Source organism: Neofelis nebulosa, chromosome 1 (genome assembly GCF_028018385.1).
Source record: "Neofelis nebulosa isolate mNeoNeb1 chromosome 1, mNeoNeb1.pri, whole genome shotgun sequence".
Classification (NCBI taxonomy): domain Eukaryota; kingdom Metazoa; phylum Chordata; class Mammalia; order Carnivora; family Felidae; genus Neofelis; species Neofelis nebulosa.
Genome location: NC_080782.1, coordinates 147,924,923 through 147,952,127, shown reverse-complemented (window position 1 = coordinate 147,952,127; position 27,205 = coordinate 147,924,923). Strand labels below are relative to the sequence as shown.

The window sequence follows — 27,205 nt, the reverse complement described above, 5'->3', positions numbered from 1 at the left end:
AAAAAAGAAATATATATTTGGTCTTCACCCCATAGAGAGAGGAGTCTTTTGCTATGCTAATTAGGTGACTTTTGGACCCCAAATGAGGGGGGAGGCTGGTTGCTGGGGAAACCAACCATGGGACTAGGAACAGGGCTGGATTTCGAATCAGTCACCAGTGGCCGATGATTTTAAGCAACAATGCCGATTGAAGCCTCCATAGAAACCCAAAAGGGTGTGGTTTGGAGAGTTCCAGATGGGGAGCTTACAGAACTCTGGAAACTCATTTACTCACTAGAGTACCCATTTAGTACAAATGATATTAGATGATATGAATCAATAGCCACATAAAGAGATACATAGGGCAAGGTCCCGACCAAAGGAGCTTCTGCCCCCTTGGAATTTAGGGCCCATAACGTGGCATGTGGAATGTGTTTTGGTTCATCCACCAGAAGTGTAGAAGATAGTCTAATAGATAACTGCTCAAGGTAATTATAGCATAATGTATTAGTTGAATATAGGATATGGATAAGTGGAAGGATGGAGACCATGTTGCAAGGGATGGGAAGGAGGATTGTGAATGCTCTCTTATGAGATACCCTCCATGAGGTGCCGTTTGAGAGTGGACTTCGATTAGTTGAACATGTATACTGCAAACTCTAGGGAAACCACTAACAAAAATTTTTTAAAAAGCTACAGAAGTTGATATAATTCAAACATTTATTTTATCTGCTGCTCATACATGAGAAATACCTTTAAATTTAAGTGTGAGCTCTTTTTAAGAGTGAACCCTTGTCGGGTAGTGGAAAGTGACGTACCTGGCTTTGGGGAATGTGGGCTCCTGTTTGGTCTGCATTTTATGTTTCAAGGATTAGGATGTAAAGAGGAAATGGAAGACGGTACATTTCTCTCTGTGTGCTCTGATGTTGTCACTTTCACCTTTCCGAGCCCTGATTCCTCGCTTGCCAGTGCACTACCTGCAGAGGTAGCCCAACGATGCTGTTGTCAGCTTACATGAAACAACAGATATTTAAGCTTTTGAGGAATCCTAGGACTTCCCTCAATTCTTTTTTCTGTTTTATATTCAGTTTTTAAAAAGAAAAATGCTTTTCGGGCAAAGGGAAGTTCTCAACAAATAATCACCAAGCTGTCTATCTTTTATGGTTGCTAAGCAACTGTTAATTATTTCCTTCCATGCCGAACATGGAAGCCATATTCATGAAAGAAATGCACTGTTTTGTCTGGAAAGTTTTTGCCACCTGTTCCCCCCTCAGCTTAAACTATAAATGCTAAGGGTCCTGGGGTCTAACAGTCTAGTTGTTGGCTTTGCTGCAGAAGTTTTGTTCCTCATTTCCTAATGAAATATGTGATGAGTTCAAATGGGATTGAAAATCTCTTGGGGAACCTGGGGGGCTCAGTCGGGTAAGCGTCCAACTTTGGCTCAGGTCATGATCTCATGGTTCATGAGTTCAAGCCCCATGTCTCAGGGCTCTGAGGAGCCTGCCTCAGATTCTGTGTATCCCTTTCTCTCTGACCCTCCCCCACTCATACTCTGTCTCTCTCTCTCAAAAATAAGTAAAACATTAAAAAAATTTTTTTAAGTATCCAGTGAGTTTTCAAGGATAAATTCTTTACTTGTCAAAATGAATCAGGAATAACTACTCCCATTTGGTTTTGTTTGGTTTGTTTCAACTGTTAATGGAAAGAAAATCTTTCAGAAAGGCATATTAGTCATCAAAACACTCTACTCCCACTTTATTAGATACATACCTTGTTTCTTGAGTATGATGGTGACATCACAGAGAGCGGAAGTTTGCCTTTCCAAGTGCTGGCTACCAGCCAGATGGGGCCACGCACAAGTTCACAGGCTCTGCACCTAGGAGATAGTGCACTGAAGGATTGAAGGAGGAGGACACGATCAAGTAGGTAGGTCAAACTTTTTGCATATTTAGGGAGCTCTAAAGTCAGAGCTCACAGGCTTGTGCCCCTAAGTCTCACTTCCACGTTCCCAGTGAAGGAAATGGGGTGGAGAGTGACCCTGAGCAGGGCAGAGCTACTCTGCTATTCCCCTTAGATGTGGGCATGCAGACAGCTGCCCAAGGAGCAGAGCCTAGACATGCTTGGAGATGCCAGCTGCTGTGGGTCATGATCTCCACCAGGGAGGTGATATCATCCAAAGGATATGTAAATATACAACAGTCCCATTGCAAAGCCATGGGGTCTCAAGGGACCCTGAGGCGAGGAGCATGAAGAACTGGGGAAGGTCCAAAGTCAGTCTCAGGAAACAGCTCAGATCAGAATAACTGTGGAGACAGAAAATACAGGGAGAACAGAGGGTGCCTTTTAAGTACGTCTTGTTTTGTAATTTCGAAGTTACTGGATTTCAAAACAGCTGCTTATGTCTTATTAGCTAAGCAGACACCTCATTTTGTAAATGCTGGAGTGACTTAATTAAGTCAATGGATTTTAATGTTTGATGATGGAAGAGGCTGAAGTTACGGGCATCGATTGTAGGGAAAATGAAAAGCTATAGTCAGGGACCTGGGAAGTAATTACCAGTCCTGTCCAAGATATTCCCTGAAATCAATGGGTGGAAGCGTGGTGTTCGTGAGATGTATTCAATTCTGTTAACAGGGAAACTCTCCCTCATCATAAACGCAGACCTGAGTCCCTAGCATGAAATAATAACTAAAGCTTTGCCCAAGAGCTGCCGTGACTGCAGAGGTCACGAAATCCCGGGAAACTCCCACAGTGATCCTAAATTTTAGGATACTGATAAGATAATCCCTACAGGTTTTTTTTTTTTAATGTTTATTCATTTTTGAGAAAGAGAGTATAAGTGGGGGAGGGGCAGAGAGAAGGAGAGGGAGAGGGAGAGGGAGAGAGAGAGAGAGAGAGAGAGAGAGAGAGAGAGAGAATCCCAAACAGGCCCTGCACTGTCAGTGCAGAGCCCGACGTGAGGCTCAAACTCACAAACCATGAGATCATGACCTGAGCTGAAGTCAGACACTCAACCAACTGAACCACCCAGGCGCCCCTCCCCACAGTTTTTAAAGCAGCCTCCCATATGATTGCAGAAGTATTCGGACACAGGACATCATCAGACTCATGACATAGTACTGTTTATTGACAATACTTTATTTTGTAATTTTTTAAAATATTTATTTATTTATTTTAGAGGGGGGAGGAGGGCAGAGAGAGAGGGAGAAAGAATCCCAAGCAGACTCTGTGCTGTCAGCCCAGAGCCCGATGTGGGGCTTGAACTCATAAACCACGATACCATGACCTGAGCTGAGATCAAGAGTGAACCAAGTGAGCCACCCAGGTGCCCTGACAATACTTTAAATTCCGAGGTTGGGGCGCCTGGGTGGTTCAGTCAGTTAAGTGTCTGACTTTGGCTCAGGTCATGATCTCATGGTTTGTGAGTTCAAGCCCTGCGTTGGGCTCTGTGCTGATAGCTCAGAGCCTGGAGCCTGCTTTGGATTCTGTGTCTCCCTCCCCCTCTCTCTGTCCCTCCCCCACTCACGCTCTGTCTGTCTCTGTCTGTCAAAAATAAATAAATATTAAGAGAAATTTTTAAAAATCCCAAGATGCATGGGCATCCATCCCCTGGGCATAGTCCCCCAGTAAGACTCAATGATGAGATTCTCTTCTGGAGGCAAAGAGAAGTTCAGGGTCAGCTGATCTGCTCAGTCTTCGGTTCCCTATTTACATGGTAACACTTGGAATAGGAAACAGAGACAAAGCGGCCATGCTGGGCCACTGGTGCTCCTCCTTCTCCTCATGGTTCCCTCTTTGCTATGCCCTGGTTCTGGTGGGCAGGAGGAGGTAGCTGGTCCGCTGGCTCCTCTGGGTTTCCACTCAAGCATGACTCCCTTAACTTGGAGATCACAATCCATTTGGAAATTCAAAGTAGTGCAGAAACCTTCCTTAAACCTCTTCTGCTTTTCTTTCACCGGGACACAAATGACCACCTGTTGTCAAGCTTGGCTGGTGCTTTGCTCTGTCTTCTTCATATTATCCCTTCTGGCTTTCCTCTCTTATTTTAATCTCCAGTTCTCTCTCTCTTATCCTGTTGGTTGGTCAGCTTTTCCCTTCTTTCATCTGGATGAAATCTACTTTGTGTCTGGATGCAGATGTTGTAGAATGTGTATTTTAAGGCCCCCCCCCCTTTTATAAACCAGATCCTAGAAAAGTCAATTATCTATTTATATTTGGTTCTCTGTTTATAGCCAGGACCAATATGCTGCCTCATAATTGTTTTTGAGAAAATGATATATTAGTAGCTTGGTGGTATGTTTTTCCATTCCATCAATTCAATCTTCTGATGAAGGTTTGGATTTATTTTTCCTGACCTGTTATCTACAGATTTAATTACAAGTGAATCCTGTATCATTTTCTGCGGCCTTTTGCTGGAGGGGAGGAGTCACTTGCCATGTGCCGCAGTAAAACCACAGGGGAATTTTTTCTCTGCTTTGAACAGCAGCAAGGTTAGGAAAGGAAGCCCCATACGTCCCCCGTCTCCAGCAAAAGGGAGAGGGAAATTTTGCCAGACCAAGCTTTGACTCAACAGGGGTACAAGTACTTGTTCGTTAGAAAGAGGGTTTTTCGGGAGTGTTTTAAAAGTGATTTTCTCCCTCATATAAAGTAAGGGAATGTATCATGCACGCGGGAGCCTGGCATCTTTTTTCTTGGGCTTAAAAAGTTTTTTTTAATGTTTATTTATTTTTGAGAGAGAGAAAGACAGAGTATGAACAGGGGAGGGGCAGAGAGAGAGGGAGACCACAGAATATGAAGCAGGCTCCAGGCTCTGAGCTGTCAGCACAGAGCCCCACATGGGGCTCGAACTCACGGACCGTGAGATCATGACCTGAGCCGAAGTCGGACACTTAACCGACTGAGGCACCCAGGCGTGGGCAAGAAGTTTCCTTAACAGGAATTTCACATCTGTTGCTCCATCTATTCTGGACTTGTATTTTCATTATACTTCCTGCAGGGAATTTTCTCCCAGTGTAGTATATTTTAGGCTTGGAATTCTTTTACTGATCATTCTACCACATGTCTGTGCAAGAAAATATTTATATAAATTGAAAGTAAATTGTTCTTCCTAAATTTGACTTTACTATGATATTCTTTGTGAATGATTTCTGGGGAAAAAAAAGTTTCTTTCAGATTGATTTAACCACAAATTTGATTATTTCTGCACAATTAATCAAAGTAAAATAAATAAAAATATTGATGTGTGACTTGTAAACACAAAAGATAATATTTTTGAAGACACATTTCTCTTAATAAAACCAATAAGACTTGTTGTCCAGTTCGTGTATGAATATCGATAAATATTACTTATTGTTGGAATAAAAATAGGACTGAACATCACTTTTATTTATATTTTTCTTTTCTAGATACGAGCACCAAAGCTCTGTTCCCATACCCAAATCCCATAAGTATATAGAAGGAGCTGTGTTATGTGTATAGCAATGAATTTTTGAATTCCTTCCAAATTGTGCATTCAAATCACATAGTTATAGGTCATCAAAAATTAATCTTAATGTATAAGTTATAAGTATATAATATATAAAGTTTTAATGTACCAGCTGATAACTTGATTAGGTGCCACTTCAATTTTGTTGAAATTGAGGAATGGAAAACTATCTGATTTCCTTCCAGGTGGATTTATTACCTGCTCACTAGAGCTATCCTCCCTCCCAATTTCAGGAATGCATATCAAAAAAAACTTTATCAAGACTTACCAATGATTGTTAGTTGTACCCATGATTCTTTACTTTTTGGGACCTTGTTGAATGTATCCCCAGAAAGGGTTGGAAAACAGAAATATTATTGATTTAAGAACACTTTTGTCGGTTTAATACTTTTAAAAGTGCCCAGAGGCAGTAAGGCTCTGGGATCTGCAGTCTTCTGTACAGTGTCCTCCTGGCCTTGATCTCTAGGGATTCCCTCTCAGGGAGGACAGAATTGTGGGGGATGGAAGAGGTCATGTCCGGGGCTCCTGGTTGGCTCAGTCAGTGGAGCATCTGACAAGGTCAGGTCATGATCTCACGGTTCGTGAGTTCGAGCCCGCCTCGGGCTCTGTGCTGACAGCTCAGAGCCTGGAGCCTGCTTCAGATTCTGTGGTCTTCCTCTCTCTCTGCCCCTCCCCCATTCATGTTCTGTCTTTCTCTCAAAAATAAATAAACAACAACAAAAAAGAAGAGGTCATGTCCTGGGCATCCTGGACCTTTTAATTTTATTTATTATTAATTGGGGGGGGGGGTAGGGGCAGAAGGAGAGGGAGAGAGAGAATCTTAAGCAGGGTCTATGCCCAGCACAGAGCCTGATGCGGGACTTGATCCCATAATGGTGAGATCATGACCTGGGCTGAAATCAAGAGTTGGATGCTTAACTAACTGAGCCTATCAGATGCCCCTCCTAGAGTTTTTTAAACCCTGAAGTGATGCACCCTAGTAGAATTGGGGGTGAGAGATACTCTTTCCAATTGTAAAGGGTAAAGAGTGACTGGGAAGGAGGAAGAGGGTTGAAAGGAGAGAATCAGCATGATGTCTCCAATCGAGACACATTCTTAGCTGCTCCATTTTTTAAAAATTGAGATATAATTAATATAGAACATTTTATTTTATTAAAAAAATTTTTTTAAGTTTATTTGGAGGGGGGAGGAACAGAGAGAGGGAGAGAGAGAGAGAATCCCAAACAGGTTCTGCACTGTCAGCATAGAGCCCACCTCAGGGCTTGAACTCACAAACTGTGAGATCGTGATCTCAACCAAAACCAAGAGTTGGATGCTTAACCGACTGAGCTACCCAGGTGCCTTAGAACATTTTATTAGTTGCCGGTGTACAACATGAGGATTCAGTATTTGTGTATACTGCAGTCAGCTGATCCATTTATGAAACAAGAGGTAAGAATTGAGTCTGGATGGATTTCCCTAAAAACCCACCATGCTGGTCGCTCGTTTTTCCCTTGGAAAAACTTAATAGCCCTCAAAATGTACGTGTTTTCAAGTTTGCAGGCCACTGCTGTAGGGCAAGCCACCAATATCCTTAATATCCTTATTTGTTATATGTTTTCCTCAAGGTAAATATGTAATTATCATTCATAGAAAGTTTTGTGACTTTTGGCACACTTTCCTTGGGAACGATGAATAACACTTACAGAATTCACCTTCACTTGTCTTATGAAAAGGAAAAATGGTCATATTCCTGGCACCAGAGGAATTTCCGCTTCTGTGGAATTTACCTAAAAAATGCCTCCATAATATTAAAGCTGGCCCCTGGATAAATGACCACAGTAACAGACATGAAATCTCCAAACCCTCCTTTCCAACAGTTTGCCCGACCCTCAGTTCCATTAGTGCTGATGATCCTGCCCAGGGAATGATAACAAAGTACAGTGCCTGAGCCAGACCTTGGCAGTAGCCTGCCTGAGCTCCTCATTGCACACGAAGTTTCTCCCTTGGCAATTACCCTTTGCTGGTCGACATTTCAGGAGACATAAAATCCCAGCAACCCTGAGTGACTCTTAATGTCTCCAGACAATCTGGGAGCCAAGCTTATTTTGACACACTCCTGACTCTGTGATTGCCCAAATCTGTTCATTTTGGGTTAGAGCCACAGGCCCTTTTTGAGTGAACATTTGAAAAGAGGAAAGCAGAACTGCTTTATTGTAACTATGGAAATGGGCCTGGAGTCCTGCCCATGTGTCTATCCCTACGTTCTGGACAACTAGGTTTATAAAGCAGTGTCTCAGGTGGCTTCTCATGGGCCAGTCTTGCTTGCCTCCAACACCTTTGTCACAGAGCAAGCATGGTTGTTATTATGTGGATGCTTATTGAAATCACCTGCAAGCTTTAAAAGATACTGATGCTTGAGACTTGTTCCCCCACTGCCAAGAGCTTCTGTTTTTTTTTTTTTTTTAAATGTTTATGTACTTTTGAGACAGAGAGAGAGAGAGAGAACATGAGTGGGGGAGGTGCAGAGAGAGAGGGGGACAGAGGATCTGAAGTGGGTTCTGTGCTGACAGCAGATCATGTGATCTCATGTGAGATCATGACCTGAGCCAAAGTCAGATGCTCAACAGACTGAGCCACCCAGGTGCCCTGGGCTTCTGTTTAAGAGCTCTTGGATCTCCTGGCCTAAGTGATTATATAATGTGCAGCCAAAGTTGAAAATCATTGCACCAAAGAGTTTTTTTTTTTTTAATGTAAATTTGATTATGTAAATTTGATTATGTCACACTCACTCTTGACATCTTAGTTTTTTTTTTTTTAATGTTTATTTTATTTTCAGAGAGAAAGTGGGAGAGAGAGGATTCTAACCGGGCTCCGAGCTGTCAGCGCAGAGCCCGACTCGGGGCTCGATCTCATAGTGAGATCATGACCTGAACTGAAATCGAGAGTCAGTCGCTTGACTGACAGAGCCACCCAGGCACCCCACTCTTAGTATCTTAAAGCTTCTTGGTGGTTCTCAAAGTGTGGTCCCCAGTCCCACAGCTTCAGCATTGCCCACAACCTGTTAGAATTACAAATGACTGGACTTAAACCCAGAATCAGAAACTTAACCCCTTAAATAAGAAACTGCGGGAGTGGGATTCAACAATCTAGTTGAACAAGCCCTCCAGGTGGTTCTGAGTCATGCTGAAGTTTGAGAACAACTGGCCCACAAAATAAAGTCCAAGCTGGAGAGCCTGGCATGCGAGAATGTTACCAGGCCCCCAGATGAGTCCCACCAACAGAGTACTTACTCTGTGGTCTGTTTTCTGTCAATACATGTTTATGTTTATAAACATATCTTTATAAACATATTTGTTTTTGTTTATAAACAAATCTTTATAACATAAAGATATTTAAAAATAAGATCCTTTCATGTAATCATGGTTAAATATATCCAACGTTCTTGTGATTTTCAAACGTTACTGAGTAAAAACAACTCTCTGACAAACTTGTACATGCGAATGCCTAAAGCCATCCCCAGAGACTCTGATTCAGTAACTCTGGGTGGGACTCAGACAGCAGTTTTACTTTTTATCTATTTATTTATTTATATTATTATTTATTTTTATTTTTTCATTTACACCCAAGTTGGTTAGCATATACTGCAATAATGATTTCAGGAGTAGATTCCAGTGATTCATCCCCTACGTATAACACCCAGTGCTCATCCCAACAAGTGTCTTCCTTAATGCCCCCACCCATTTAGCCCATCCCCCCCTCCCACAACCCCTCCAGTTTGTTCTCTGTAACTAAGAGTCTCTTATATTTTGTCCCTCTCTCTGTTTCTATATTATTTTTGCTTCCCTTCCCATATGTTCATCTGCTTTGTGTCTTAAATTCCACATGTAAGTGAAGTCATATGATATTTGTCTTTCTCTGACTAATTTCACTTAGCATAATACCCTCCAGTTCCAACCACGTAGTTGTAAATGGCAAGATTTCTTCTTTATCCATTCATCCATCGATGGACGTTTGGGCTCTTTCCATACTTTGGCTATTGTCGATAGTGTTGCTAGAAACACTGGGGTGCATGTGTCCCTTTGAAACAGCACACCTGTATCCCTTGGGTAAATATCTAGTAGTGCAATTGCTGGGTCATAGGGTAGTTCAGACAGGCAGTTTTAAAAGCACCACAGCTCAGGTGGTACCTGGCTGACTCAGGCGGGGGGAGCATGCAGCTCTTCATCTCAGGGTTGTGGGTTCGAGTCCCACATTGGGTGTAGAGATTCCTTAAAAATAAAGTCTTTAAAAATAAATACATGAAAGCACCACAGCTTGGTTCTGATTGTAGAGAAAGCCACCACTCTGAGGGTCACACCAAAGGAAGCACAGCAACTTTAGCTGTGCTCTCCTGATGACCATGTGGGTGAGCCTGTGAGATAGTTTAAGAGAGGGCATCTGGGTATCTCTGTCAGCCTCTCCCTACATGAGCGAAAAACTAAGCCTAAGAAGACATACCTTTCAGCATGATAGCAATTTGTGAAAATAACTGGTCACTCAAGCCTATTGCCTGGGCTTTTTTGTAATTTGCATTTTTGAAAACAACAATGTCAACACTAACAACAACAGGAGAGAACGTAGGTGACGGCATTAAATGTCAAGTGAGTAAGGCATACTTTAAAAACTTAAGAAGAGAAAGAAAGTTCTTTCTGTTTAAGCTATGTGAGAGTCGGGCTTAAGTTACTGGAGGTGGTTCCTAAAGTCGCAACTGATTTATTTTGGAAACCGAACGAGTGTGAGTTAAGAGTCAACGCTCTTTATTTTAATTTAATTTTTTTGGCACATCCAGTTGTTACAGCATACTTTGCGGAATTACCTTTGCATCTTGGTCGAAATAGGTTGCCCGTATATATGCTGGTCTATTTCTGAGCTCTGTTCTGCTGATCTCTGTGTTGGATCTTCCCCTGATGCCAAACTGTCTTGACCAAGGTAGCTTTTTCATAACTCAATTAGTGTAAGTCCTCCAACTTTATGTTGAAAAAAATTAGTCTGGCTATTCTAAGTTCCTTAGATTTTCATATACATTTTAGAATCAACTTGTCGATATCTCTAAAAGAAGCCTCCTGGCACATTGGGGTGCTGAATCTTCAGATGACCTTGTGGAGAATTGACGACATTGAATCTTTCCATTTATGGACATAACTCTCCATTTATTTAGGTCTTTTAATTTAATTTAACTTAATTAAAAAAATTTTTTTAAGAGAGAGAACACATGTGCTCACTTGAAGAGGAGGGGCAGAGGGAGAGAGAGAATCTTTTTTTTTTTTAATGTTTATTTATTTATTTTTTTAGAGAGAGAGTGCACGCATGCAAGAAGGCACATGGAGGGCGGGGGGTGCAGAATATCCCAAGCAGGCTCCACACCATCAGCACAGAGCCAGAAGCAGCCCTCGATCTCATGAACTGTAAGATCATGACCTGAGATGAAGTCAAGTACTTAACCTACTGAGCCACCCAGGAGCCCCTATTTATGTCTTTTAGAATTTCTTACCAAGATCTTTGATTTTCAGGGTCCAGCTCTTACACAGAGTTGGTTACATTGGTCCCAAATATTTCTTGTTTTTTGATGTCAGTTATATTGTTAATGGTTTTTTAAAATCTGTTTTAATTCAAATTTTGCTAATCTATGTATAATTGATTTTCATGTATTCACCTAGTATCCAGCGACCTTGCAAACTTGTATAATAGACCTAAAAAGTTTTTGTAGACATGTTAGGATTTTTGTTTATTTTTTATTTTTTTAATGAAAATTGATTTTATTTATTTTTTAAATTTTTTTATATTAAATATAATTTATTGTCCAGTTGGTTTCCATACAACACCCAGTGCTCATTCCAACAGGTGCCCTCCTCAATGCCCATCACCCACTTTCCCCTCTTCTGTTTTTTATTTTTATTTAAAAAAAAATTTTTTTTAATGTTTATTATTGAGGGACAGAGAGAGTGCAAGCCGGGGAGGGGCAGAGAGAGAGAGGAAGACACAGAATCTGAAGCAGGCTCCAGGCTTTGAGCTGTCAGTGCGGAGTCTGATGTGGGACTCAAACCCACAAACTGTGAGATCATGACCTGAGTCAAAGTCAGATGCTTAACTGACTGAGCCACCCAGGCACCCTGACGTGTTAGGATTTTCTATGCAGATATCCTGCTGTCTGGGAATAAAGACAGTTTTACTTCTTTCTTTCCAATCTCTATGTCTTTTTTTTTTTTTTTTTTGCTTGCTTTATTAAGGTGACTAGAAATTCTAATAGAATGTTAAGTAGAAGTGGTGAAGGGCGTCTGGGTGGCTTAGTTGGCTGAATGCCTGACTATTTTGCTTAAGGTCATGATCTCATGGTTTGTGAGATCGAGCCCACATTGGGCTTAGCACCAAGCATAGAGCTGGCTTAAGATTCTCTCTCTCCTCCCTCTGCCCTTCCCCGCACTCATGCTGTCTCTCTCAAAAAAAACCCAAAAAACAAAAAAACAAAAAAACAAAGTGGTGAGAGTAGGCATTGGCTTCTTCCTGCTCTTAAGGGGAGAGCATTTTTTCACCATTAAGTACAATATTAGTTATACTTTTTTTTTAAAGTAGTCTTTATCAGATTAGGGTAGTTCCCTTCTATTCCTGGTTTACTGAGAGCTGTTTACCGCTAGTGACTATTGAATTTTGTCAGATGCTTTTTCTGTACCTGTTGAGATGATCCTCTGATTTTTCGGCATACGTGTGTACTGTTGGTATATTGATGGTGTTGATGTTCTAGCAGCTATGCTTTGGTAAGAGAAATCACCTGACTTGAGAGGAAATTTAAAAAATGGAACTACCACTGACAATCAAGAAACCTCTTCTTGTCATAGATTATTTCCCTCTGCTGTGCTTCATGGCTTTAAACAATTGCAATGGATTAAAAAAAAAAAGTTGGTTTTTCCTTTCATCTATGCTAATGCTTTCCATTAGGAATCAATGATATTGGATTATCCAAATTTAGTACTGGCATTTTTGCAAGGGAGAATAATGAAATGTTGTCTTCTGCCAGAGAGGAAACGGAATTATGTTGATTAAGAATTCATTATTCTTATATAAGCTATTTGCATGTAGTTTATCATGTAAAACTGTCCTTACAAATACCTAGTAGCTGAGAATCATCTTCATTTTTCAGATGAGATGACTCAGAGAAATTTACTCATACAATGAATCAGATTCATGCATTTTTAGTTTTAAAAACAATAATAAGGACACCTGGGTGACTCAGTTGTTTAAACCTCCGACTGAATTCAGCTCAGGTCATGATCTCACGGCTCATGAGTTCTAGCCCTGCATCAGGCTCTGTACTGACAGCTCAGAGCCTGGAGCCTTCTTTGGATTCTGTGTCTCCCTCTCTCTCTGTCCCTCCCCTGCTTGTACTCTGCCTCTCTCTCTCTCTCTCTCTCTCTCTCTCTTTCTCAAAAATAAATTAAAAAAAAATAAAAAAATTAAAAAAACAACAAAAAACCCAACAATAAAACATAGAAAATTTGGAAAAAAAGAAGTAGTAAATCACTCACCATCTCCATGCCCTTACGCAATAAGTATTTTTGGGAACAGATGTTGATTTTTTTGGTCTAAATATCAATATGAAGAGCCACTGTGTTAAGTGCTTATATATATATTTCTAATATTTACCATTTACCACGTGTGTATGAGGGAGAAATGTAGGTAAAACACCTGGAACTATATCCGGCACTTAATATGAACCAATAAATGTGGTTATTAAAAAAAAATTAGTTTTATTTGGTTATTTTTTTCAAAATTTTTAATGTTTATTTATTTTTGAGACAGAGACAGAGCATGAGTGGCGAGGGGCAGAGAGAGGGGGAGACACAGAATCTGAAGCAGGCTCCAGGCTCTGAGCTGTCAGCACAGAGCCGATGTGGGGTGTGAACTCACGGACCATGAAATCATGACCTGAGCTGAAGTCTGATGCTTAACTGACTGAGCCACCCAGGTGCCCCAAATGAGGGTTATTTTTATTATCGTTGCCATTTTGTGTCTTGACCATGGCATGGTCTCCCCAAGGGTACAGATAGTGTTCTCAATAGTAGTCATTCATAGTGCCCAACATGAGATGTGGCTTTTAAGCAATACTGTGGGATCAGTGGCTGGTTGATGAACTCACCAACCGGGACCTTAGTTTGGCAGAACAGGAACACAGTCTGTCCAGCCTGCTCATGAAAGAGAAGGAGGAGTAAGAAAGACTGAAATCTTCTGGTGATGGCAATAAACAAAAGCACATAATATTGCCTGTTACTCAGAATCTTCAATTCAGGACAAAGGAAATGCTCAGTTGGTCGCTCAGAGCATGGTGCTTGTGGCTTTATGATCCTAACTCACCCTCAGCCCTTTGATTCCTCCACCTGCAGGCATACCCATCGTCAGCTTCAAAGTCACGTTCTCAGTCCTGACCCACCAGTGAGTGTCGTGTTAACTCCAAGGAGGAGGAAGAACATTGAACGGTGGGAACACAGGTGGAAGGCTCTCTGCTGGCCTGTGCTGGAATCCTGGTTCTGTGTTTCAGGAAAAGTTTAGGATGCTTTTCGTGGCTAGTTGAAATAAAAATCGGAACACATGAAAGCTCTCTCAACTCGTCTACCAATAAGGTAATTCCTCAGTTCATGTAACGGGACTTCCCAAAGGGAGTAGGGCTTCAGAGATGCCGGTTGGCTCCTCAAAGATGCAATTGAGAACTTAGGTCCTGCCATCCCTCCGTTCTTCCACCCTTGTGTTAATGGCATCCTAAGCCCAGCAGCTTGATGGCCATGGTGTTCCTGGACACAGTATTCACATCCAGCAATGACCAGGGGAAGAGGGAGACTATGTGTCTTTTAATTCCCTCTTACGAATCACAGGAGGCAGGCATCACAGCAGGACTGGACAGAATTGGATGAGTTACCGGTGAAGGAATGTATTACCACAAAGCTGTCAGGTGTACCCTGGATGTGGGGTGGGACCAGCTTCCCAGAAGACCCTTCTATACACAAAATCTTGGCTTTCAGGAGAAAAAGGGGCAGGGATGGATGTTGGGTAGGAAAGTTCTGTGTTTACATTACATGGTCCCTTCGCAACTGGGTGTCCTGAGGCTGGAGTCACAGCCTGAAGTGATTTGAGTTAGTTTATCACCTGTCAAGTGGGAATATTAATGCACTGCTCCCAGGGTTTTTATGTACGTCAACTGAAATTACATATGTAAAAGAGCCATGGAAAGTGGTGTCATTGTTGTCTTATCTCTTTAACTCACACCGGATATCCTAATGAGTTTAGTAGTTCAGTAATGGTTTTCTGTGTCTTAGTCCTATCTCCAGTTAGATTGTAAACATCCTGAAATTGCTTATCCTTTGGTGATCTATATTTTCTAGAATATTGAGCCCATAGTATGTTCTAAATGTTTAATTGACTGCAGTATTCTCCATTTAAAAAGCATCTTTTATAGATAACAGAAAGAATCCTCATAAAAAAAAAAACATTTATAGGGTTCCTGTGTGACTCAGTCAGTTAAGGATCCAACTTTAGGCACAGGTTGTGATCTTGCAGTGTGTGGGTTTGAGCCCCACATTGGGCTCCGTGCTGACAGTGCTTTGGATTCTCTCTCTCTCCTTCTCTCTGCCCCTCTGCTTGCATTCTCTCTCTCCAGAATAAATAACCTTTAAAAAGCCTTTCTTTTGGAGTGTTTCAGTCTTCTTACCTTTTGCAATGTATAGATTCATTTATTAGCACTTTTGCAAATAAGGGAAAAGTACATTCAGTTCCTCCATGATTTTAATGGCTCCATAGAGTTTCCGTTAGGGTCAGTGATAAAGTACCAGACAGAAATCAGGATCAACAATGTGAAAAATGATCAGGATCAGGGCCTGTGTCTAGCCCGGTGCAGGTTTAATCCTGGTAAAATTGTGGTTAGTGATACACACGGTTTCTGAGAAACATGATGCATGGAACTGGACGGAAAATGAGCTCACACAGCACCCCTGGAGGCCAGGGGATGTACCGTGGACATAGAGGGTGGAGGTCAGTCTACTCTTGTTTTAATCAGAGACTACATGGGCTTTAGGCTTTATCTCTTAAGCTTCTTGTAGGAGCTGAAAAAGCCATTTCTCCTCCCGGTCTCAAAGTTACTCTCCTCGTTCAGGGTCACCACCCCATTTCACAGTTTATCCAATATTTTCTCAACTTCAGATCCGATAAAATTTCTTAATGATGGAATACAGTCCGTGGTATTGTAATAGCGTTGAACGGTGACAAATGGCGGCTACCCTTGTGGTGAGCACCGCATAAGTACAGAGAAGTTGAGTCAACGTGTTGTACACCTGAAACTAATGTCATTGTGTGTCAATGATACCTTAATGAAAAAAAATTTTAAGTTATTTTTAGCCTCCCTTTGCACTTATATTTTGCCACTTTGCTACTTAAAGTAGCAGCACCTGCTAGGTTACCAGGCACATGTGATAATAATTGGTATCATAATTAATTGAGAGCTTGTGTTCACTAATGTTCCTACTCATCTTTTTTTTTTTTCTTTTTTGATGTGTATTTTTGAGAGAGAGAGAGAGAGAGCGGGAGTAGGGGAGGGGCAGAGAGAGAGGGAGAGAGAGAATCCCAAGAAGGCCCTGCAGTGTTAGGGAAGAGCTGGATGCAGGGCTTGACCCCATGAAGCGTGAGATCATGACCTGAGCTGAAATCAAGAGTCCAACACTTAATCGACTGAGCCGCCCAGGTGGCCCTCTCCTCATCTTAAAATGACTTTTAAGTTAACTTTTATTAGTCCGGTTTTATAGATGAGGAAGCTGAGCCTGAGGGGTTTTTGTAACTTGCTCAAACTGACTGGTAGATGAAGGACCTGAACCCAGGTAGGTCCTTTAGGCTTGGAAGCTGCCGCTCTCATCTGACTATATCTCAAATACGATCTTGCTGAGTCTCTGTGTTCTTGTCGTTAAACTAAAGTTGGCCAGTAAGCTTACCAAGATTTTCCATGCCTTGAGGCTCTAAGTTTTATGAATTCTAAGATTAACTCATCAAAATCTTGCAGGGAAGTAACATTCTTGGCATCCCTCCTCCTGATTTAAATACCCTGGATCGAGTGGGTATGTTCAAAAGTAAAAGGGCTTTATTTACATGTGAATATGTACATGAGTATGAATATAGATGTATAGAATATCTTCTTTAGTATTGAATATTTACAGACTTAACCAAGATTTTAGAAGTTGTGAGGTTTGGAAACCTCCCCCTCCCAATATGCCATTAACAGTAGCTTTCCTTGAAAATATAAGAACATTTGGTAATTATTTGGTAATTGACATTATAAATATTAGATACATTTTCTGTGTGATAGAACAAGTAGGTACTCTCATTAATAATCATTTTTATTTGGGGTGCCTGAGTGGCTCAGTCAGTTAAGCATCCAACTTAGACTCAGGTCATGATCTCACGGTTTGTGGGTTCGAGCCCTAAGTCAGGCTCTAGGGTGACAGCTCAGAGCCTGGAGCCTGCTTCAGATTCTGTGTCTTCCTCTCTCTCTGCCCCTCCCCCGCTTGCACTCTGTCTCTCTCTCAAATATAAATAAACATTAAAAATAAAAATAATGATCATTTTTATTTATTGGGTTGATGGACTTTGCTAAGGGCCAGCATTTAAATGCCCTAAGTTAATAAAAACTAATTTATTTTGGGGTGCCTGGGTGGTTCAGTCAGTTAGGAGTCCCACTTCGGCTCAGGTCATGATCTCCTGGTTCCTGAGTTCGAGCCCTGCATCAGGCTCTGTGCTGACAGCTCAGAGCCTGGAGCCTGCTTCGGATTCTATGTCTCCTTCTCTCTGTCTATGCTCCTCCCCTGCTCATACTCTGTTTCTCTCTCTCTCTCTCTCTCTCTCTCTCTCTCTCAAAAATAAATAAACATTTAAAAAATTAAAACAAAACTAATTTATTTCAACAAATCACTATTAAGTGAATCTCAATATTTCTGGAGTTTATGTAAAATACAATCATGAGCAGTTGGGTTTACTTTGGCAGAGGAAGGCAATGTATCCTGCTAACTAAAAACCTTATCTCTTATTTTGAGAAGTAAATTGGTGAGCAAAACCAGATTTAAGCTGGAATAACTTTGGTAGTCAATGAAAGAGAAAATACAAATCCTGTTTCCAGGGAAAGTGTATTTGGTGATGACTCAGACGAATGCTGGGGCCTGATAAGAGGGCTCCTTTAGGGTTTTAATTGAAATGTGACTACAACAAGGGATTGACAGAAATCACTTCTGATTTCCAGATAAATGCATACATCCAATGTCACTGAAAGCTGATAAGACAGATTTCCAGCGAAGAGATTTAAATAGTACCTCCTGCCCGGCTTATTCTGAAAGAGGAGGACGCCCTTGCAACTTTGTTTATTTGACAACTGAATTTTTAATGGCTGTCCAGGTGTCACTGGCAGTAGAGTAGTATTATTTCCATTTTCTCAGACGTTTTCAAGCGCCTTTGTTCTCTGTGGCTATTGAAATGTGAAGTAATAAGATAATATCAACAGCTAGCTTACAGGCTTCCATTGTCATTGTTAGAGCAGAACACTGACCTCTAAGGTTGTTGGTTTCCCAATGTGCCAAGAAACGCATCTTTGAAAGCAAGGTCTAACACCTGCATTATCTTACCATGCTGCATGCGCATGCACCTCGGGGCAAATGGTGCCCAGCAGGGCTAGCGCATTGGGAAGCCATGGGTCTTCCTAGTACTTTGTTCCCCAGGAATGCAGCTTCTGGTACTCGATGCAAACCAGGTAGTATTCTGTCACCTCCCTCCAGTGTGGCCACTGAGACTACTTCATTCACAACTGCAGGAAGGAATCTTCTGATTCAGTGGAAGGAGCTAACTAACTATAGAGGCATGGGAAGAGGATCCTGTTTGGGGAAGAAAGGATCAACAGCCCCAGAGCCTTTCCCTGCCATTAGAAATTGGGTTGCTCTGGTGGAGCCACTCTGAAAACAGCGTGGAGGTTCAAAAAATTAAAAATAGAACTAACCTACAACCCAGCAGTTGCACTACTAAGAATTTATCCAAAGGATACAGGAGTCCTGATTTGAAGGGGGCACATGCACCCCAGTGGTTATAGCAGTGCTATAGCCAAATTATGGTAAGAGCCCAAATGTCTATCAACTGGTGAATGGATAAAGAAGATATGGTACATATACACAATGGAATACCACTCAACGATGAAAAAGAATGAAATCTTGCCATTTGCAACAATATGTATGGAACGGGAGGGTATGATGCTAAGTGAAATAGTCAGAGAAAGACAGATATACATGATTTCACTCATGTGTAGAATTTGAGAAACTTAACAGATGGCCATAGGGGAATAGAAGAAAAAATATGGAAGGAAAAATATGAGGGAAGCAAACCATAAGAGACTCTTAAATACAGAGAACAATTAAGGGTTGATGGGGGAGGGGGAGATTGGTGACGGGTATTAAGGAGGGCACTTGTTGGGATGAGCACTGAGTGTTGCAGGTAAGTGATGAATCATTGGATTCTACTCCTGAAGCCAAGACTACACTGTATGTTAACTAACTTGAGAATACAAAAAAAGAAAGAGAGAAAGAAAGAAAGAAATTGGGTTCCTCACCCACATCCATGTCCCAGCAGACTCTGAGATGGATACAGGTGTGTGGAAGATTCCTTAGGGAATACTCAACACCTGGGGAAGGGAGGAAAAGGAGAGGAAGCAGGACTGGTCAGAGGAAGTTGGGCTGCAAAGCAGTATCAAGAAGATTCTCCACTGACCTCATGGGAAGTTCTGAAACTAACAGGGTGTTATTCCACATGGCAAAGGGGCATCACCTGTATGTTTCCTGCGTTGACCATTACTAGATTCATGCTATGCCTGGAAGGAGGTATGGCCAGGGCTAAGGTGCTGTCTTCAGACAATTTCTGGAGCTGACCCTGGAGATCTGTCAGCCTCTGCACTTTGCAGATCATCGGATCCTTCGGTCCTGTGGGAAGATCTGTGGGACACATCTCAGCCATCAGTTGTCCACAGCCATTCGTTTTGGACTGAGCCTCAAGGTGGGACCAGTGGGTGGGAAAGATGTACTTTTTCCAGGAGTTTCTACAGGAAGAATCTGGAGACCCTCACATACGTATGAATTACTAGTAAGTCCTTTGTATCTTGAGATAAAATAGTGTTAACAAGCACTTATCTGTATTTCCGGCCTGATTGCATATTGTCCTTCATGACTTGTTTACTTTTTAAGGTCCAACCTTGATACTTGTTTTGTTTTTTGTTTTTAAAATTAAGTAGCCTCCACTCCCAGCGTGGGTCTTGAACTCAAGACCCCAAGATCAAGAGTCGCATGCTCTGCTGACTGTGCCAGCCAGTCACCCCTAAGCTCAATATTTTTTTTAACCAAGCTTCTCGTGTATGAAAATATTGAGGAAATACAGTTTTCTCTTGGTTAGTAACTTGTTACTAACATAGTAACTTGATAGTAGCTTCCAGTAATAGGAGCTTATGCGTCTTCTAGGCCTGGGAGTGTGCTATTTAATGTATTTTCCAGGTAAATCTTTCATTTGGTAGAGTTTGAAAACCATAGGCCTGGAAGAATATGTTTTTTAGATTGTTCGGAAGTATGGATATGATGTATGGATAGTATGGATATGATGGTTTTTATACCTCCACTTGACTACACCACGGTACCCAGATATTTGGTTCAACATTATTCTAGATGTTTCTAGATATTTCTTTGAAGCTATATTTACATAAGATTAATGTTTTAGATCCATGGGCTTTGAGTAAAGCAGATTACCCTCCTAATGGGGGTGGACCTAATCTAGTCCTGTGAAGGCCTTAACAGAGAAAAGACTGACCTCCTCTTAAAGAGGGAGGTTCTGCCAGCAGACTGCCTTCAGACTCAAACTACAGATCTTCTCTGGGTCTCCGGCCTTCTGGCTTACCCTTGCTGGTTCTGTTAGGTCACAAAGAAAACCTTGATAAATTTTTTAAAACATGGAAACATAGAAATCGTGGGATCTTACTCTCAGATCACACTGCAGTAAAAGTAGGAGTTAACACAAAACAAAAACCTCTCCCATACAGTTGAAAATTTCAAAAAAGAATACAGTTATCATTGTCACATTCCATATAGAAACTCCTAGCAAAGGCCACTTATGAGTTCAGAAGAGAATTTGTAGCTTTACACTCTTCCTAAACAAGGACGAATGGAAATAAATTAAACATTCTACTCAAGACCTTTGAAAAAACATCCCATGGAAAATCAGAAGAAAAGATGTAACAAAGAAAAGGCAAAGCAGGAGTCAATAAATAAATGGAATATAAAAACAAACAAAGTAGATAGAAATAGACTCATAAATACAGAGAACAAACTGGTGGCTGCCAGAGGGAAGGGGGTGGAGGGATGGGTGAAATGGGGGGAGGGGATTAAGCAATACACACTTCCAGTCATAGAATAAATAAGTCACGTGGATGAAAAGTACAGCCTAGGGAACACAGTTAATAATAGAGTAATAAAATAGTATGGTGACTGATGGTGAGTACACCTGTGATAAGCCCCAGTACTGTATAGAGTTGTTGAATCAATATGTTGCACACCTGAAACTAATATAATGTCATATGTCAACTCTATGTCAATAAAAAAAATCTCAGGTAAATGACTTTAGGTCTCAAGGAACTTACAAAAAGAGAGCAAACTAAACTCAGGAGTTAGAAGAAGGAAATAATAAAGATTAAAGCAGAAATAAGTGAAAGAGAGAATAGGAAGACAAATAGAAAAAGTCAACAGAACTAAGAGGTGGTTATTTTTGGGAAAAGATAAACAAAATTAACAAACCTTTAGCTAAGAAAGAGAGTGAGCTAAAATGAATTCAAAAAGGAAAGAGGAGATATTGCAACTGATGTCACAGAAATTAAAAAGGATCCCAAGAGACTACAGGGAACAATTATACCCCAATAAACTGGATATCCTCTAAGAAATGCGCAAATTGCTAGAAACATCAACCTTCTAAGACTGAATCATGAAGAAATAAAGTCTGAACAGATTCATAATAAATAAGGAAATTGATTCAGTGATCCAGAACATCCCAGAAAAGTCCAAGACCAGATGGCTTCACTTGTGAATTCTTCCAAATATTTTTAGAAGTATTAACATCAGTCCTTCTCAAACTCTTCCAAAAAATTGAAAAGGAGGGAACACGCCAGACTCATTTTACAAGGCCAGCATTATCTGATACCAAAGCCAGACAAAGACATTACAGGAAGAGAAAATTGCAGGCCAATATTCCTAATGAATATAAATGCAAAATACTAGCTAACAAAAATACTAGTCATCATCCACAGAATACTAGCAAACTAAATTCAATAGTACATTAAAAGGATCATACCCCATGACCAGGTGGGATTTATTCCTGGGATTCAAGGATGGTTCAAATTAGGTAAATCAATAAACACAATATATTACATTAGTAGAATGAAGGATAGGGTGCCCCAGTGGCTCAGTTGGTTAAGTATCCAACTCTTGATCTCAGCTCAGGTCTTGATCTCAGGGTCATGAGTTTGAGCCCCATGTTGGGTTCCATGCTGGGACTGGAGCCTATTAAAAAAAAATAATAATGAAGGATAAAAATCCATATCTCAATAGATGCGGAAAAAGTATGTGACAAAATTCAACACCTTTTTATGATAAAAACTCAAAAAAAAAAAAAAACCCCAAACAAACTCAACAACACTGGGGATAGAAGGAAATTATCTCAAATTATAGAGGGTGTATATGAAAGCCTCCAGCATGTACTATGGGGAAAGAGCAGTCTCTTTAATAAATGGTGCTGAGAAAATTGGACAGCCACCTGCAAAAGACTGAATCTGGACTGCTAACTCAAAATGGATTAAAGATTTAAATTGAAGACCTGAGACTATAAAACTTCTGGAAGAAACATAGGGCTGAGTTCCTTGGCATCAGTCTTGGCATTGACTTTTTGGGATTTGACACCAGAAGCAAAGGCAACAGAAGCAAAAATAAGCAAGTGGGACTACATCCAACTAAAAATCGTCTACACAACAAAGAAAACCATCAAAAAATGAAGGCAACCTACTGAATGGGAGAAAATATTTGCAACCTACACACCTGATAAGGGCTTAATATCAAAATATGTAAGGAACACTTACAACTCAATAGCAAAACACCCCTAATAACCTGACTTAAAAATGGGCTAGAGACTTGAATAGATGTTTCTCCAAAGAAGACACACAAATGGCCAGAAGGTATATGAAAAAATGCTCATTGTCATTAACAATTAAGGAAATGCAAATCAAAACCACAATGAGATATCGCCTCACACCTGTCAGTGTGGTTGTTATCAAAAATACAAAAGACAACCTGTGTTGGTAAAGATGTGGGGAAATTGGAATACTTCCTTGTACACTGTTGGTGGGAATGCAAATTAGTGTAGATGCTATGGAAAACAGTTTGGAGTTTCCTCAAAGCGTTAAAAATAGAGCTATCATATGATCCAACAGTACCTGTTTTGTACTCCGGGGTATTTATGCAAAAGTATTGAAATCAGAATCTTAAAGGGATATTAGCACTCCCATGTTCATTGCATTGAATAGCCAAGAGGTGGAAACAACCTAAATGTTCGGGAACAGATGAATGAATAGAAAAATGTGATAAATATATATTATATTATGCAGATTATAATTATTATATATTATTCAACCTTAAAAAAGAAGGAAATTCTGTAATATGTAGCAGTATGGATGAGCACATTATACTGAGTGAAATAAGGCAGTCACAGAAGGACAAATATTGCATGATTGCAACTTACATGAAATATCTAAAATAGTCCAGCTCATAGAACCAGAGAGTATAATGGTGATTACCAGGAGCTGGAGGAGAAGGAATTTCTAGAAATCTAATATACAATAGTGTGCCATCATTAACAACACAGTACTGAACACTTTGTTATTAAAAATTTGTGAAGAGGGTTGGGGTGCCTGGGTGGCTCAGTCCATTAAGCATCTGACTTCAGCTCAGGTCGTGATCTCGTGGTTCATGGGTTCAAGCCCCATGTCAGGTTTTGTGCTGACAGCTCAGAGCCTGGAACCTGCTTTCGATTCTGTGTCTCCCTCTCTCTCTGCCCCCTCCCGCTGCTTGCACTCTGTTTCTCAAAAATAAATAAACATTAAAAAAATTGTTAAAAGGTTAGATCTCATGTTAAATGTTGGTACCACAATAAAATAAAAATATAAAAAGTAAGAAGGGGGTGCACCTGGGTCACTCAGTTGGTTAAGCATCTGACTCTTTTTTTTTTTTTTAATTTATTTATTTATTTATTTATTTATTTTTTAATATATGAAATTTACTGTCAAATTGGTTTCCATACAACACCCAGTGCTCATCCCAAAAGGTGCCCTCCTCAATACCCATCACCCACCCTGCCCTCCCTCCCACCCCCCATCAACCCTCAGTTTGTTCTCAGTTTTTAACAGTCTCTTATGCTTTGGCTCTCTCCCACTCTAACCTCTTTTTTTTTTTTTTCCCTTCCCCTCCCCCATGGGTTTCTGTTACGTTTCTCAGGATCCACATAAGAGTGAAACCATATGGTATCTGTCTTTCTCTGTATGGCTTATTTCACTTAGCATCACACTCTCCAGTTCCATCCACGTAAGCATCTGACTCTTGATTTTGGCTCAGGTCATGATCCCAGGATTGTAGGATCGATCCTTGTGTTAGGCTCCATGCTGAGCTTGGGGTCTGTTTAATATTCTCTCTTTCTCCCTCTCTCTCTGTCCCCCCCTCGCTCCCCCTCTCTCTTTTGCTCCCTTTGTCCCTTTCCCCCGGTCATGCTCTCTCTCTAAAAAAAAACAACAAAAAAACCCAAAAACTTAAAAAGTAAAAAAGGTAAAAGAAATGCCCCTGGAACCAGAAGAAGAGAGTCATTTAGAAAAAGCCTTGTTTGTGGGGCGCCTGGCTGGTTCAGTTGGTTGGGCGTCCGGCTTCGGCTCAGGCCATTGTCTCATGGTTCTTGAGTTTGAGCCCTGCATTGGGCTCTGTGATTATAGCTCAGAGCCTGGAGCCTGCTTTGGATTCTCTGTCTACTTCTCTCTCTGCCCCTCCCCTGCTTGTGCGCTCTTTCTCTCTCAAAACCAAAACCAAACCTTACAAAAATTAAAAAACAAAAAAAGAAAAAGCCATATTGTGAGGAGTTGTAACTTTTAGTTCTACCCTACAAGGAGGAAGAAGGAAGATACCTATTCCAGTGTGACTTTCCTCCCTGAATATCACCTCCTGCTGGGACCCTCTATTTGCTAAGTCCAACCAGTAACAAAGAACCCGGGCTACAGGTACCCAACTCTCTGCTCCAAGAGGTAGAGAGCCTACCTCTTGGAGCAGAGAGTTGGGTAGAGAAGGTTGAAGAGGGGACTTAAAATGGCAAATGGAAGATACACAGCCCAAGTAGGGCCTCTCAGTAAGGTAGGCTTGTTTGGATAGTCTTTACATCTTTGTCACCCCAGGCAGCTTATTGTAGGAAGGTGCTCACACAGATGGATTGAAATCAAAGACCAGCCTTCTGGCTGGGGTGGTATCCTCTCTAGGGTTTCTTTTGGGGGGCTGGCCTAGTTGAACTTTATCTGACTCCACTCATCCGGTGAAGGACGCTGGGTCAGCCGGTTATATGAGGCCAAGGGGGATGAGATGAAGTCAATCTTGTTGAAGAAAAAAGACCGTTAGTTAACACGGTGGTTATGTATGCATCCTTTGTTCAAATGGAGTTCCATCTTGAGTTCCAGGTCTTCACATGTGAAGGTGGAGCTGCTTGGGATGAAGAGGAAAGGAAGTATGGAGGCCTCTAAGAATTTGGGGCTGGAGTTTTGAGGACAGTTTTAAAACAGTGGGTCCATTAATTAATTAATTAATTAACTAAGAGAACATGTATGCATGAGCAGAGGAGAGGCAGAGAGTGAGGGAGACAGAGAATCCCAAGTAGGCTCCACACTGTCAGCACAGAGCCCGACATGGGGCTTGATCTCACGAACTGTGAGATCATGACCTGAGGTGAAACCAAGAGTCGGATGCTTAAGTGGCTGAACCACCCAGGTGCCCTAAGTGGGTCCTTTTATTTTTTTTTTATTATTATTTTTTAATATATGAAATTTATTGTCAAATTGGTTTCCATACAACACCCAGTGCTCATCCCAAAATGTGCCCTCCTCAATACCCATCACCCACCCTCCCCTCCCTCCCACCCCCCATCAACCCTCAGTTTGTTCTCAGTTTTTAAGAGTCTCTTATGCTTTGGCTCTCTCCCACTCTAACCTCTTTTTTTTTTTTTCCTTCCCCTCCCCCATGGGTTTCTGTTAAGTTTCTCAGTATCCACATAAGAGTGAAACCATATGGTATCTGTCTTTCTCTGTATGGCTTATTTCACTTAGCATCACACTCTCCAGTTCCATCCACGTTGCTACAAAGGGCCATATTTCATTCTTTCTCATTGCCATGTAGTACTCCATTGTGTATATAAACCATAATTTCTTTATCCATTCATCACTTGGTGGACATTTAGGCTCTTTCCATAATTTGGCTATTGTTGAGAGTGCTGCTATAAACATTGGGGTACAAGTGCCCCTATGCATCAGTACTCCTGTATCCCTTGGATAAATTCCTAGCAGTGCTATTGCTGGGTCATAGGGTAGGTCTATTTTTAATTTTCTGAGGAAACTCCACACTGCTTTCCAGAGTGGCTGCACCAATTTGCATTCCTAAGTGGGTCCTTTTAAAGGCTCTCCCCATGCACACAGGAAAACCAAGAACCAGTGAGTGGAAGTCTGGTGCTCAAGGTCAAACAAGGAGCTAGTAGCTACAACATGTCCAAAGCCAGGTCTTCTCACTCCCAGTCTCACGGTCTTCCCATCTTTCCTTGCTGCTGTATCATAGCTCGGACTGTTTTTACTTTTAATTGCACATGTTCTCTATGCATAGGCTGCCTGCAGGATATATTTACTCCTTGTGCTGCTAAAGGAGGAGAACTGCCTATGTTCTTTGCTCATAGATGTCAAGGGGAATGGATCCCCTACTTCCTTGAGGTTGTGTATGGTTAATATGGGCACGGCAGCCTTCGACATGGTGTCCTTACAGGGTGATGTTGGCTTGTAATTGCCACATTTTTCCTCATAGTAATTCTCTTAATTATATTTTCTGGGGCTTGACCCACTGTGACATTAGCTATCCATTTGTCATCTTAATTTTGCAGGTTTTTTTAGAGAGATGCTACTGTGAGATCCTGATGCTTCTCCAGAGGGCTCGACAGAGTTCCCGGAGGCAGGTGCACAGCCAGGCCTCTGTGTACCTGAAGATTTGGTGGGTGGCCTCCGAGAGGAAGTGGAACTGCTCCCCTGTATCTTCACACTTTGAAATACTACTTTTTTTTTATTTTTTATTTTTTTTATTTTTTAATATATGAAATTTACTGTCAAATTGGTTTCCATACAACACCCAGTGCTCATCCCAAAAGGTGCCCTCCTCAATACCCATCGCCCACCCTCCCCTCCCACCCACCCCCCATCAACCCTCAGTTTGTTCTCAGTTTTTAACAGTCTCTTATGCTTTGGCTCTCTCCCACTCTAACCTCTTTTTTTTTTTTTTTTTTCCCTTCCCCTACCCCATGGGTTTCTGTTACGTTTCTCAGGATCCACATAAGAGTGAAACCATATGGTATCTGTCT

The 27,205-nt window shown here is 41.2% G+C and overlaps 1 long non-coding RNA gene across 1 annotated transcript; it reads left to right on the top strand.

Annotated features, from left to right (window-relative positions):
• Nucleotides 1-1,831: 1,831 nt before the first annotated feature.
• On the top strand, nt 1,832-26,902 carry LOC131488585 (uncharacterized). Its single transcript, XR_009250258.1, has 3 exons — nt 1,832-1,905; nt 13,861-14,097; nt 26,735-26,902. It is a non-coding gene; the product is annotated as an uncharacterized LOC131488585 (long non-coding RNA).
• Nucleotides 26,903-27,205: the final 303 nt, after the last annotated feature.